General features: G+C 46.5%; 1 protein-coding gene across 5 annotated transcripts in view; it reads left to right on the top strand.

The window, feature by feature from the left end:
* The first annotated feature begins 1,173 nt into the window (after positions 1-1,173).
* Positions 1,174-14,242, top strand: part of SPTBN1 (spectrin beta, non-erythrocytic 1) — a 114,502-nt gene continuing 101,433 nt past the window's right edge. Inside the window, exon 1 of one of the 5 annotated variants that reach the window (XM_077781999.1) lies at positions 1,174-1,349. The gene's annotated coding sequence lies outside the window, so the exon portion shown is untranslated. The other 4 variants (XM_021537672.2, XM_021537674.2, XM_021537673.2 and 1 more) reach the window with 4 other exon arrangements.

Raw genomic sequence — 14,242 nt, 5'->3', positions numbered from 1 at the left:
CAGTGCCCCCTGCTATTCTGGTTCTTGCTTCTCCAGGCATTCATTCCTACCCAGTTATTTCCATGGGAATCCATGGCCCACCCATCTTTGAGCTATGGGGGCTAGCGAATCCTAAAATACACTGCATGCTCTTGCTCACTCCCAGACATTGCAGGCTTTTGTCCCTTCCAATTTGCTTGATGGGTATTAATAATTGAGGGAAGGGTGATTTTTTAGGATATTTCTTAACATCCTAGCATTTGAATATATTTTTAAAAATTTGTATCTATATACACACATTTTTACTGCATCCCCAAGGTCTGGATATGAACCAGCACAAGTGACAAGTATGAAAGTATGTTCTTAGATCTTATCAAGAATCTTGTCAGCTTCATGGTGACAGAATATTTTAAAGAGACTTTCTGAATACCAGAGGCCCAAGTTTATTGGCATCTCACTGGAAACTGGGAGGAGGATGCACTGCAGGAGCTGTAAGGAGGTAGCTCTGGCAGGGCAGCCTTGGAAACCAAAGGAAAACAAAATATTCAAAAGAGCCAGGCTGATAATTTTGACAGGCTGGAAATGAAGCAGTATTCCAGAGATTATGCCAGGAAGTGGATATTGGAAATTTTGGCAAAGCAGCTGAATGTGAAGGGGCAAGAACCTAGATGAGAGGGAGTTTAAGATATGCAGAGGAGAGGAACTCTAGACAGCAGTAAAATAGCAGTGAGTGTGGGGATGAAGAGTAGGAGAAAAAGGAATGATAAGCAAGAATCCAAATGAATCCAAGCATGGTTTATTTTTTTTTTTTTTAAATAAAAGACATGGATAGCATTGATCCATAGCTGCATTGAAAGTGAGAGGTGAGGGAGAGTGGACAGGAGGGAAGGAGCATGGGCATGAGGAGGGTGAGGACAGGGAGGCAAGCAGGGAGGCCAGGATTAGCAAAGGACACCTGAAGAAGCAGTGTCTGCCTCTGACCTTGGCTGTGGAAGAGGGGGAAGGAGGAAAGGTGCATTGGCTGTGGGACAGCAGTTTTCTTTGGAAAGACAGGCAAAATACTACCCAGGAAAAGAGGGAAAGTGTGGCACAAAGGCAGCTGGACCTAGGTCCCAGGGGTTGGGTTGCACTGGCAAAGAGAGGCTGTTTACGTGGGAAGGTGGCAGGACTGGAGCAGCAGGAGAGGATGACTGCAGTGGAGGAAGTCAAACCCGGGATGGGGTTTCCACTAGGAATGACAGAGCAGCGGGAGGGAGAGCAACACTAGAGCAAATGGATGCTGGGGGCGAGCCAATACTGTCTTTGTGACAGGAGAGAGTGTCAGAGGAGGAGGAGCAAGGAGGCTGGAGAGACCCAATAACGAAATAAATGTAAGAGAAGGGAAGGGGAGCCGGGAGTGGCTGGATAAAACCCACGGAGGGCTGCGAGCGAGGGCCGGCGGAGGGGGAAGACCCGGCGTGAGCACAGGGCAGGCCCAGCAGCAGCATTAGCAGGTGAGGATGCGGTGCGGGCTGGGGCCGTGCCGAGCCCCAGGCGCCGCAGGGCCGCCGCAGGGCAGGAGCGCGGGGCGGGGGCTCCTCCCGCGCCGTCCCCGCCCCCCGCTCCGCACCGCGCGGGGCACGCAGAGCTCACGCAGCGCCGCGCGGGGCTGCGGTACCGCCGGTCCCTCCGCACAGCGCGGAGCCGCCGCCGGGGCAGCGCCGAGGTAGGGCCGGGAGCGGGGCTGGGGGGCGGCCCCTCTTCCCGGGTGCGTGTGCGCAGCGCGGGCGGCGCCCGCAGCCTCCGCAGCCCCGATCGGCGCGGAGCGGGCTCGGCGCAGTCAGAGCCGCCCCGCCCTACCCTACCCTTCCCTACCCTACCCTACCCTACCCTACCCTGCGGCGGCCCCGGCCCGTCCCTGGGGGCAGCGGCGGCCGCCGCCCCTTTCCCTCCCTCCCCTTCCCCGCCCGCGGTGCCTCCTCCGCCGCGCAGCCGCACGCCCCGCGCGGTGCGGTGCGGAGAGCCCGGCTCGACTGCTGCTCCTGCGGTATTCCTTGCTAGACGGATGTAATTCCTCCTTTATTTTTCTTCGTCGGGGCGGGGCGCGGGGGGCGGCGCGGGGGTCGCGGCGCGCTGTCAGCCGGGCCCGCTGCGGGGCTTTGTGTGCGGGAGCGCCGCGCTGACCCCGCCGAGCTCCGGGTGCGGGGCTGCGGTCCGGGCGCGGCCATCGCCCGCTGCCGCGGGTGCCGCGGTGCCCGCAGTTAGCGGCACAATGTGTGGGCTTGGTTTGGTTGTCTCGGGGCTGGCTCTGGCTGTTAGGTGGGTATAGGCCTGATATAACAAAAAAAATATGGCAGACTTGTGCTATAGACTGTGAGACTGCAGCAGCTCTGAAAAACCCTTGTTCATGGCAACCGAGGCTGACGTTTCATTCAGTGGCTGATGTTTTTCCTTTTGGAGTGATGATACAGAACTAGAGTGAGCATTGAATTTGCGATGTTGATGTCTTGATCGTGAATGAAATAGCATTTTTGTTTAAAGGTGAGTAGTGATCTGTGTTTCTGCGTTGTGCTCTGCATTGTCCATAGATATAAATGCTAAATGTTCAAGATCAGGATTGCAAGGAGAGGGAATAAACACAAACTGTCAAGATCCGGAGCGTTTGGCTCATCCTTCAACCTTTATTGACAGGATACCAGCATTATGAAACCTGATTATTGAACAGTTTGGGAAAAGGGCTGGAATTCCCGCAGCCCAGCACCGTGCTGACAGGCATCTTGGGGAACAATGCTCCCCGGAGCCGGGGTTAGAGAGGCAGGGCAGGGAGAGGAATTTATTCCCAGAGATAGCAGCCGTGTGGAAATGTCAGGGGAGGCTGTGACTCCTCAGGCCATTGCAGGAAAGCTCCGCTGGAGGAAGGACTTGCATATGCTGAGAAGGCTCTGGAGGGAGAGACGGGAGTGCAAATGGAACGGGATAAGGGGCTGGGAAGGTGGGTGATGGCAGCAGATGTGCTATTTAAAGAATTGTTCTTATCCTTTGGCATTTCTTTATTTTTTCCCCTCTGTGTTTCTGGGGAGAACAGAAATGGCTGTACTGATGCCTCCATGACATAGCAGTGGTTGTAGGGATGTGAGGAAGGATGAGGGGCTGGCTCATGTGCCACAACTAGTGCTGAAGAGGCAAGAAAATAGGGAATATTTTGTTACTTCAAGCAGGAACATAAGGGAGAATGATGAATGTGGAATCGGGAGGTTCTTCTGGAACAGAACCCACTTTGGGTTTTTCTGTAATGCAGGTTAAGTGCAGCAAATGACACTCACTAAAGCAGGATGCAGCATTTTGGGATAAATAGGAACTTGCAGCAGGCATGTGGCAAAAAGCGTTAGAGATGCTGTTTCATCTCTGTGGTGGCACAGATCCTGCAGCTTTTGGAATTGCTGTGTGTTACTGAGCCCTGCCTGCACACAGGAGTGGGGCAGAGAGGGGCAAAACCCTCTTGCTGCATATATGGAGACCAGGGTACTGCTGTGTGCTGCTCCAACAGCCCCTGGAGAGGAGGAATACAAACAATTTAATGAAAGATGTTTTCTTTTTCCTTCATCATCTATAAAATGGAATCAGCTAAATACCCCCTTTATTGGATGGGCCTGGATTGCTCGTTTGCATTACGTCACCTGATTAAGGATTTATTTTTCATGTGGGTCAGTTACAGGATGAAATATTTGTAGTTGGATTGCCTGCAAAATAATTGTATTTCATTAGCAAGGAGTGCATGGACATCTTTCATGGAACGCAGAGGAGAAAGTCTGTTTATGCAGATGTTTAAGGGTCAGACTGCAAAAGTTATTTAGACTGTTAATCTCTATAGTCACCTAAATTCCTTAGTCATCTTATCTGGGTACAAGTGAACAAACAGCACAACAGTTTATCATTGCCCATTAACCATGAGTCAGCTACTAAATCCTGCCCAGGCTGGTGTCTGTGGCTACAGGCTTCCTGATAGCCCTTTCCCTAGGGTCTAGGAATACCTCTGGAAGTATTGGAGCCCCAGGGACCAGAGAGGTGACCTCTCAGGGCAAGGAGCCACTAGCTGCCCTCAGATCTCTCTGGCTCAGCTGAGGTTGTGCAGGAGAGCAGTGTAGGCTCTTTCTTGCGGTGCCTGGAAACTCCTGATGAGAGCAGGCCTGTGCTCCATGGTAGGAGCCATGGGCTTTCCTAGTGGACCAGCTCCTGCTGTGGGCTGCTCCTGTTCACAGCTGATGGAGCTGGGGAGTTTGCCAGCACGTTGGACCCTTACCTCTGCTGAGGCTCATGGCAGTTTTCCCAAGTGAAACCAGCAGGAATCTGGCCTAGAGGTGTGAAATGTGAAAATCCAGTTGCCTTGTCTTGCTTTAAACCTGAGAAACCATCTCATGTTGTTCTGACCAGATACCACTTGTGTGGAGGAGCAAGTGTTGGAGCTGCAGCTCCACACTAAGGGGAGTGTGGTCCATTGGGATCCATGTCCTGCAGAGCCTGGTTTGGAGCTTGCTTCCCCCACTGCTGGATTCTTTTCCCCCCCACCCACATGTGTTTTCAGTTTGTCAGCCTTTTATTATTACTCTTAAAATGATCTGCTGTGAATTTGTTTTTCTAATGAACATGAATACAATGTTGCAGCAGTTACAGCTGGACCTTTGGAGGCTTTTCCTGTAATGAAAAAAGGGTTTCAGGAGATTACATGTTTTTTTAAAAAAGAACAACATAAGAAAAATTCTTCTTACGCACAATAGACCCCAACTTATTTAACAGCTTGGTCAGAGTAATATAGATCAATTCTATATATATTTAAGCAAGCAGTTTTTTTATTCTCTTTTGTTCAACTTTATTTTTCACGTATTGTTAATCCCAGACACATTTTTTACTGTCCTTTCCTCATTAGAAAAGGTCAGTTTTGCATGGAAAAAGCTTTGATGTGTGTTGTTAGGTGAGGATTGAGTTCATAACAGATTTTATGGCGGGGGGGGGACTGTGTCTGGAAGTGTTATTTCTGATTGCACTGAAATGTATGTGATTATTGAAAGGCATGCACCAATGTATAAAGGTTGTACTCGAGGATTGTGTACATCTCCCTGTGCCCAAGGACAGACTAAGGTTGAGGATTATATTGAGCTATTGTTTTTCATCAGTGTTAACATTTTTCTTATCTTCTCTGTGAGGTTTTTTCTCGTTGAATGGTGATAATTTCAGGATGTTCTTGCTTTGTCACGTCTTTTCACTTTTCTGCTATTCTCTTAATATATTATTTGACTGCTTAACATATTTACTCTCCTATTTTGTTGCACAAACTTACATTTGTTTTTAAGATGCATGTGTTTTAGCCTACCAGAAACCCCTTTGGTGTGTCGCCACTGCCACCAGAGGAACATGTTCATGCCATTGTGCAGCCCCTTTTATTCCACAATATGCTGAGTATTAGAACTTTAAAAAGAAATGGTGAGTTGGTTTGATTTGTTCAGCAGCACCTCGTGTCAAGAGGGCAGTGGGGACTGAACAGAAGAGGGACTGCATGTGAAGCCCTGGTGGCAGCAGATGCTGACCCACACCTGTTGGATACTGGGAATAGCCTCACTGGTCATACCCATGCCCTTGGAACAGGAGAGGTGTGCCATTAACACTCTGTCCTGAGAGCTAAATATACTCTGCCACCAAAGTGTTCACAGGTAAATGTTCCAAATTTAGCAGTTTTTCTGCTTACTGGTTTTCCAAACATAGGCTGTTCCCTTTTTGGGAGAAGTAGCCAGACGTGAGCAATTTGCCTGTGATCTGTGAAACATGTTCAGGAATGATGTTCTAGATTTCATCTCGGATTTTGTTCACATGTCCTGAGCTGTGCACCAGAGGAAACAGTTTCTCCTTCTCCATGAGAATAGGAAACACAGATACAAGTCATCAGAGAAGCTGTGGGCTTGGCTTGAAAAACAAAGTGTCTGTATTTTATTTTCAAGACAGGAATAGGGATTGGCTGACAGCTCCATTTGATTGGTGTGACCACTGGGTTTCGTTTTGTTAATCATGTCTCAATACAGTGTGGAATGATCCCTGGAATGGGCAGCTGCTACTCTGCATGAAATGTGGGGTCTGGGAAGAGATGTAGTTGCAGACCCAGATTTAGGATGTGACTAGAGAGGAAGAGTTGCAGACCCGGAGCAACCCAGCCATGCCCCACTACCCACATGAGTGACTGGCATGGGATTAATTGGTTCGAAGTAGCCAACTTAATGAATAAAGCATTTATGCTTCATGTGTTCAGTCTCCTTGTAGGAAGTGCTGGAGTGGCTGTTGTGATCCTTCCTGCCCTCAGTCTGTGGGGACTTGGACACCTTTAGTTCTGGCTTTTGTTTTTTCAGCTTGCCTTGAGGTTTTGTAAAGCAGCATTGAGGTCATGCCTGTGTTAAATCTCCTGGCCAGGGCTGCAGTGGTGCCTGCAGATATCAGGGAGGATCATGCCCCACCCCAAAATTGTGGAGTTGGATTTTCCATTTTCTCCCTTCCTTGGAGGCGTCAGTGGCTGGGCCGGGATGGGAGGTGCTCCGAAGTGACGCAGAGGTTCCTCTCCAAGCCTGGCCCTGACATTTTAAGGTTATACTGATTAGCCACTTTATCCCAGGCAGACATTTTTCCCAAGCCAGACTTAAAGGCATCATTGGGAAGTCTTTAGTTTTTGCTGTGGAATTCAGCCCCAGTAGTGTCCCAAGAACACGGTCAAGGTCTTCTACAAGGAGTTGTGGGGATTTCCTGCCATCCAGCAGTAATCCAGATCCACAGCCTTTGGTTTTGTAAGTTCCTGCCTTTTGTTCTGAATTAATCCCATTGCTCTATGGATTGATTTATTATAGAATGACATGGGTATCTGCTTTTGGTTCTTATGTGATAAAAGGGAGATTTGTGTTTGGAAGAGCAGGGAAACTGTGCACGGTGAGCTCTGGCAGTGTGGGCAGAGCCTGGGGTACAGTGGAGACGATCACTCTGGGGTTGTGCACAAGGACCAAAAGCTGATTTTTCCCACTCATTAAATCAATTTTGCTTAGTGCCTAGACACCACAAATGCTCCAGCTAATTATAGCAAGTAGCTCCTATGTTTTTTTGGCTTGGAAGGGAAAAGTTACTGCCTGATGTATGTAAACTAATTTAGCGTAGATCCATTTATTTGACCACTCACGGATTTTGGGTTTGGGCATTCCAGGCGTTGGCTTTTATCAGTAGCTAAACCAGTGGTGAGATTTTTCTCCTGCCAAGGGCTTTCACTGACTTTTTGTTAGTGAACAAATATGTAATGAAAATGTTTCAGGGTCGTCTGCACTGGTCCTTGCAGATGGGGTGGATGGCTCGTGGCTCTGGGGTGCCAGTGGCACACACATTTATAGCAACACTGGAATGCAGCTTGGAGTTAATTTTTGGAAAGGAGCTTTGTGTCGCTATAGGACACGGGAAAGCACGACGTGAGCCACCTGCTATTTGCAAGGTAAAGAGGAAGGTTTACTTTTCTGACTCCAGCATTTATACTTTTCCAAAAGTGACAGTGGATTGGAGAGTGAATGGGCCACCTCTCCAAAGACATTGGACAAACCACCAGTACATCAACTTCCTCCACCCCACAAAGGAATGCAAAACAATATGTTGTTTATAAAAAATGTGTGGGAAAGTTTTCTAACAGAATGTAAACTTAGAAGGCTTTAGAAAATCTTAAGAATCAGGGTGACAGCTTTGGGCCTAGATCTGCCTTATAAAATTCTGGGTGTTTGATACAGGAGGATCATCCAGTAGATTACCCTTTGCTAGAGCCTGGATCATGCAGTGAAGAAGTCAGGAGAATTCTCTAAGTTAACAGGAATTCTTTGTCATGTAGGATCCATATAGGATAAAGATAACCTGGTTAATTTAACAGATGCTTCTTTTTTTGTAATGTAAAATATTGTGACCTTTTTTTGGAGCATAATGCCATGAATAACTCTCTACAATTTCATCATAGTAAAAGATGAATGGATTAATTGCTATGTTTTTATTTTTAACATTTTTTTTAGAGTAATATATTCTTACAGCAATTTTGGATGCTTTTAGGAGGCTAGGTCCTGAGCCTGAAAGAAATCTGGCTGACTTTGGTGGGGCTACTCTGATTATCGTAAGTCAAAAAATCTGCCTTGCAGTTTTCAAGTTTTCATAAAACAAACACTGCAGCCTGTTGTGTTTTATTCTGTTGATGTTTTTGGCATCAGAGAAGCTTTTCCTGATTGTTTTTCTCATTTGAAGGCTGATGGTACTGAGTGACCTCTTGCTCCTAAAGGGTGGGTCAGTTTATGTGGGAAAGTCTTAGTCAATGTGTCTGGGAGATAAGTGGGACTGCATCCCAACGAGCCTTGTGCGTTAAATACTGGAATGTGCTGGGGACCTGCCAGGAGATTGGAAGCAGGACTCTGCGACAAGCCCAATGCAGTCACACTCTCCCTAAAATAGCACTGTGGATAACAGGAGATCTGCAAAGTTATCACTTACCTCATTTTCGCACAAATTCTTTCCTAAAAATGGATTATTGACTGAGGATTCAGGCGGGTTTTTCTGGTAATGTATTCCATTTACATTTTGAGAGCAGTCATGTCCCTCTTAAGTCTTTGGTTGCAGGTAAGAGGGAAAAAGCTGTAGTGAAACCACACAAATCCCAGCACAGGAAAAGCCATTGGTATCATCCTCATAATCACTTGAATGAGAAATGAGATAGGTTTTACCTCAGTGTAGGTCAGTAGGAGCCTCTTCAAATTTGCCTTGAACAGTCTGGAAGTACCAAGACAGAGATTAATAAGTTCAGTGGCCTCAGATGTGCTTGGGCTGGCTGTGGGTGACAGGCTTTTGGCACCAGCCCCTGGATGCAAACAGCCAGTGTTTGGATATTCAAATGAGCAGTGGTTTACCACTGCAGACTGTAGATCGTTTTGTTTAACGGGAAAAAGAAGCAAATTTTATTGTCGAGGGAAGAATCTGATTGTGCAGCTTTAGTGGTTAGTGTAAGTCAGTTAAACTTTAAATCTGGGGTGCTTGGATTAGTTTCTTACAGAAAGAGGATGAGTTGGCTACTAAATGGGATAGTGTGAGGAAGGTGTGGAGGCAGCTGGGTCAAGGTTGTGAGATCCTGAGTCAGCAGCTGGTTGTTTAGTCCTGGTGAGAGGCTGCCCAAGGAAAGTATGGATCCAAACAGCCATTCCATGTTTGCACTGCTGCAGGGACCTACACAAGGAGCTCTGTGAAAGGGAAAATAAAAGTGGGATTGTTAGGGAATCATAAGATTGAGAACAAAAAGTCTGGAGTGCTGTAAGTCATGACCTTTTGGTGCCTGAAGATTTGAGGATGAGCTGTGCTCTTGGAAAGGCAAATGGATTAGAGGTCATTTTGGAAAATATTCCCCAGCTTCTGGTGTGTATTGCCAGCCTGCTGTCACTTCAGCTCCCAAGCCCATGAGCTGTGAATCTCAACAAGCCTGGACCAGGACTGACATCCCTGGCCCTGGGAATTAGACCCACAGGGATTGTGCCTGGGGCAGAGTGGGATCATATCCCCTGTGCCTCTGAGGTTCTCCATGGAGAGAATGCTCACTCAGCCACAGCTGCCAGGCTCTGTTCCCCTGCTCCACAATCCCTCAGGAAGGGAAATCTGTGGCACTCAGGATGAAGTGCTTGTGCTTGGAGGTTGGCTGGGGAAGAGGATGTGGCACAGCAGCCCCACCCCTGTGCCTCCGGGGGGATTCCCTGACCCCAGGTGCCCCAATGATCCAGCTTTGCAGCTTCCCAGCGCCCGGGTGTGTAAAGGAGCTTTATTGCTGCTCCAAGGAGGGATATGATGACATCAAACCCAGGTAAGAGGGAACAAGAGGTAAAAAACTGCAATCCAATGGAATTTCACTGAGCTCTGCCTTCTCCTTCTCTTCTTGTGCACTTTCGGGTTCTGTATCAGGAGGCATAAAAATTTCCAGAAATTGCAGTTTATGTAAGAGACGTGAATAATGGCTAATAATAAGTGAAACTGCCATGAGGAGCTGGAAGAGGGGGGGAGCAGGTTATTTTTAGAGATCTATTCTCATTGTATGCTAGACAAACAAGAATAAGGTGACTTTGCATTAAACATATACCACAAAGAAGTAAAGATCTTTTCCCCAGTCAAGTCCCCATGGTGCAGTCAAGGTCTGTACTACCTTCCAGTTTAGGAATAAGACTCAAAACTGCTTCTTTACTTTTTAGTAACAAAAAAGGGACCTTCCATGCTAATTTTCATTGCAGTACTGTGATTCTTGCTCTGTGAAGCTTGAGAATGAAGTATCTGAATCCTGACTTGTGCCAAGTTACACAATTACATCTCTGATGTGTCCATTTACATCATCACAGTCTGGGACTTGAGGTTTTAAATCCTCTTCATAAAGAAACATACACAAGAACATCTCAGAATCACAGAATTAACTAGGTTGGAAAAGATCTTTGAGACCATTGAGCCCAACCTATGTCTGAGATAATTTTGTATTGCACAGTTACATTACACAACCAGTTTAGAAATGTGAAGATTGTAAAAAAAGTGACAAGATCCCAAAATGTTGGAGTCAGGGATGGTGATCCCTCTCTGTGGGCAGGTGACAAGGAGCACACAGCTCTTATGTAGCTGTGTTTTTAGTCTGAGTAATCCTAATCAGGTAGTAAATCCTGAGTGAGATTATGCTGCTGTAGCAAGTGCAGCAAAGATCAGCTGCAGGGCTAGAGCAGGATCTGGAGATGCCTGCTTGGATATTCATTAAGGCAAACCAGAACTTTGGAGACTTTGTAGGATCTTCCCCTGAAGGAGTGGGGAAGAAGCCCAGTAAAGACAAATGACACTGGCTGCAGCAGGGCTGACAGGTGAGGAGCACATGGACATTCCAGGGCAAGGCGGAGCACTGAGGGATGTTTCTACAGCTGCTGCTGATCAGCAGAAAATAACATGAATCACTTGGGGTTGCAGTGGCACAGCAGAGCTAGCTGCTGCAGAGTTCAGAGAGTCCCAAATTTCCTTGGATTCCTGGCACGGGGCGATGAAGCCCCACGTCACCTTTAGGGCAGTTTTCCGAGCAGAGCATCCATGTTATTCCAGGGTGCCTCTAACAGGAGGACAGCTGTTTGCAGTTTTAACTTCTGGTTGTCATAAGCTGTGGCAGGAATCCAGGGAGCCATGGAAGAGCCCTGGGTCTGAAATTAATTTTCAGGCAACTCGATTAGATCGGCGCCCTTAGCAGACTTAGCACTACAATTTTATGTGTATTTTGGGATAAATGTGGCCTCTTGCTAGTATTTAGTAGCTTGGCCATCATATCTAAAGGAGAGCTAGGAGGACATACAGATACATAAAACAAGGCACAAAATTATCCTTCTATGCATTCTTAATGCTCTGCTTTGTGGATTGACTAAAACAGTGCAATTTGATGGGGATGAGCATTGAGAAATGGTCACTATGCAGCAGCACAGCTGCTCCATTAGAGGGGAATAAATTCCCAAATTGCATTCCAAGCATGTTATTAGAGGATTAAAGAGCTGGGCAACTCACCTTGGCTAACTGTCCTGAAACTCTGCTGCACTCAACATACATATAAATAACTATTATGCAAATATTACCAGAGCAACAAAGAAGGTTTTGCATTTACATTGTGCCTTACAAATGACCAAGTCTCTTGTCTCAGTGTTCCAAATGATAATCTTGTTTTCCCCATATACAAAGCACTGAAATTACCTGTGTAGTAATTAGAATATATCACTCAATTCCTCCTTCTCTGAATTGGTCTCAGTGTACAGTAGCAAACTGGAATGTTTGGTACATAATTTCCTTCCTTGATTAAATTAAAATTTAAGATTTTCCCATTTGGGCTGTCATCAGGAGCAATAAATCCTTGTTCCTTTTAAAAATTTTCCCATTCTGGTTTTGGCTGACATCACCTGCTGCCTGCATATGTCTCTGCAGAGAGGAAACCACCTCAGTTTGTACCAGGAGAGGTTTAGGTTGGATATTAGAGAAAACTTCTCCATGGGAAGAGTTGTCCAGCCCTGGCACAGCTGCCCTGGAGGGATTTCAAAGTTATGTAGATGTGGCACTTGGGGACATGGTCAGTGGTGGCCTTGTTGGGTTAATAGTTGGACCAAAGGGCATGTCAGGAATCAGAGGCTGGATGGATGCTGGGTTCTGCCTGTAGGTGCTCATGGGTTTCATGCTGATACTTGGTCCTTGCATATTGCACCTCAGGGATCTGTTCCCCAAGAATCACTTGGAAAACCCTTTGCTACTCCTCAGAGAAGTCTTGGATGTGACTTGCCATAGATAACTTCCTGTTCCCTGGGGTGGTGGGTTGGGAATCTGGGTGTTGTGATGGGAGGCTCCAAATTAACTGCAGATAATAACAACAACAATAATAATAATAATTAATAATGATGATGATGTGAAGTACTGTTAACAGCTCCTCCACCAGTGGAATGACCGTGTCAATCTTGCCTGGGGTTGGGGTTTCTCCTTCAGGGACTGATGAGACAATTCAATGTTTGGGGCAATGATGTACCCTTGTGTTTGGTGACTGGCATTTGGCACATTTTCCTAGATTTATTGCTAGAAAATCCAGGTCTCCTCAGGGACAATAAGGAATTTTCCTGGTTCTGTTGGTATGGAGATATTTTGTTCTACCTGTTCCTGATGTTGGCAGGTGGTAGCTATGTGAACTAGGGGATCCTCCATGGGGCTGGATGGAATGGTTTGGAATGGAATTAGCATTGTATTTGCAAGTGTGTTGTTTAAAAGTTGCATTTTTTGGTGGGTGAATCCAAACAACCCAAATTAGTGGGCTTGTTCCCGAGTTGCTGTGTTTAGAAGGAAGGCCAGGGGCTGTCTTGTGGTGTCAACAACAAGGGGGAGGAGACTTTGTAATTTGAGTGCTGCAACAAACAAAAACCCGGCAAAGGCCAGAAGAAATGCAATTGAAGGAATTTTTATACAAGCCTATGGTTAATTTTAACTGAGAGTTTGGGATGTAGGTTTTTTAAAAGGCTTTTGATTTCAAGGGCTGCTAAAGGATGGGGAAGAAAGGATGTTGTGTGTGTGTATGTGCACCAACCTCCCAGCTCTGGTCATAGCTGTGACACCTGGCTGGGTTTAGCAGCTGGATGTTGGAAAGCTTTCGTAATTAAGAATTTTGTGCTTTGTGTATGGTGGTTTCTGCTGGAGACTATGGCAAGTGTCGCCAGCTCTGTTTCCATGCAGAACTCAAAATGGCATGGGAAGCACAAGCCTTTACACAGAGCTGTGTCACAGCCTCCTCTTTGGTTACCTCTCCCTATTACAGTGCTGTGATTGTGAGGCATCCATAAAGCCAGTGCTTTGCTAAAAATAGGCCATTCCTCTTGCAAATGCTATTACAATTCTGACATTCAAATATTAAGCCTTCTCTGCAGGGTTTAAAATAGCTGTGAAGAGAGAAATCCTTTCCTTACTCTCAGCTGAGGAGTCAAATATTGAACGAGTCAAAGGCTCAGTCCCAAGGCTGGAGCTATGTGGGAGTTGAGCTGAGGCTTCTTCGCCCCTGTTTCTTCACCCCTCATTTGCTATTGTTGTTGAACACAGAGGACAAGTGGGTGGGAGAGAGAAACTAGCAGGAAGTGGATCAAAGAAAGTGAGGAGTGCCCAAAATTAAATGAAGAAGATAAGAGTGGAAGCAAAGAGAGAGGAAAAATCAGAATTTAAGTAGAAAGCTACATTGAGAGTGTTTCATCAGAACAATGATGGCTGCCAGACAGGGGTTTTGGGAGCAGCTGGCAGAGGGTGTGAGGCTGACCTGCCTCTCTCCCAGGGCTGTGGGTACAGCCTGTGGGCTCCGTGCCTGTGGCGGGAGCACTGCAAATTGCAGCAAGCCACTAATTGCCTTTGGGAGGCCACTTACAAGGGTGGAAGCATCCTGAAGATTGAACTCAGTGGGAAGATCAAGGGCTTGGCAAGTTGGGATGTGTGGTCCAAGTGCTGATATCCTCAGCCTACACGCTTCAAGAATGCACAAATTGAAAGGCAGGTCTTTTTTTTTCCTCCCCCTTCCAATGCTCTTGTGCATTAACTAATGCAAAATTTAATAATAAAATACCATTTCAGCAAAATAATTTCCTTCCATTTGCCATCAACAAAAGACATATTGGAAAAGACAATTTCCTCTAGGGTGAAATAAAGGACAAGCAAACAGAAATGACCATTATAGATTTAATGGGGA

The sequence above is a fragment of the Lonchura striata genome, chromosome 3, assembly GCF_046129695.1.
Source record: "Lonchura striata isolate bLonStr1 chromosome 3, bLonStr1.mat, whole genome shotgun sequence".
Lineage (NCBI taxonomy): Eukaryota > Metazoa > Chordata > Aves > Passeriformes > Estrildidae > Lonchura > Lonchura striata.
Note: the sequence above shows the minus strand (reverse complement) of the source record. Positions and strands in the feature narration are given on the sequence as shown.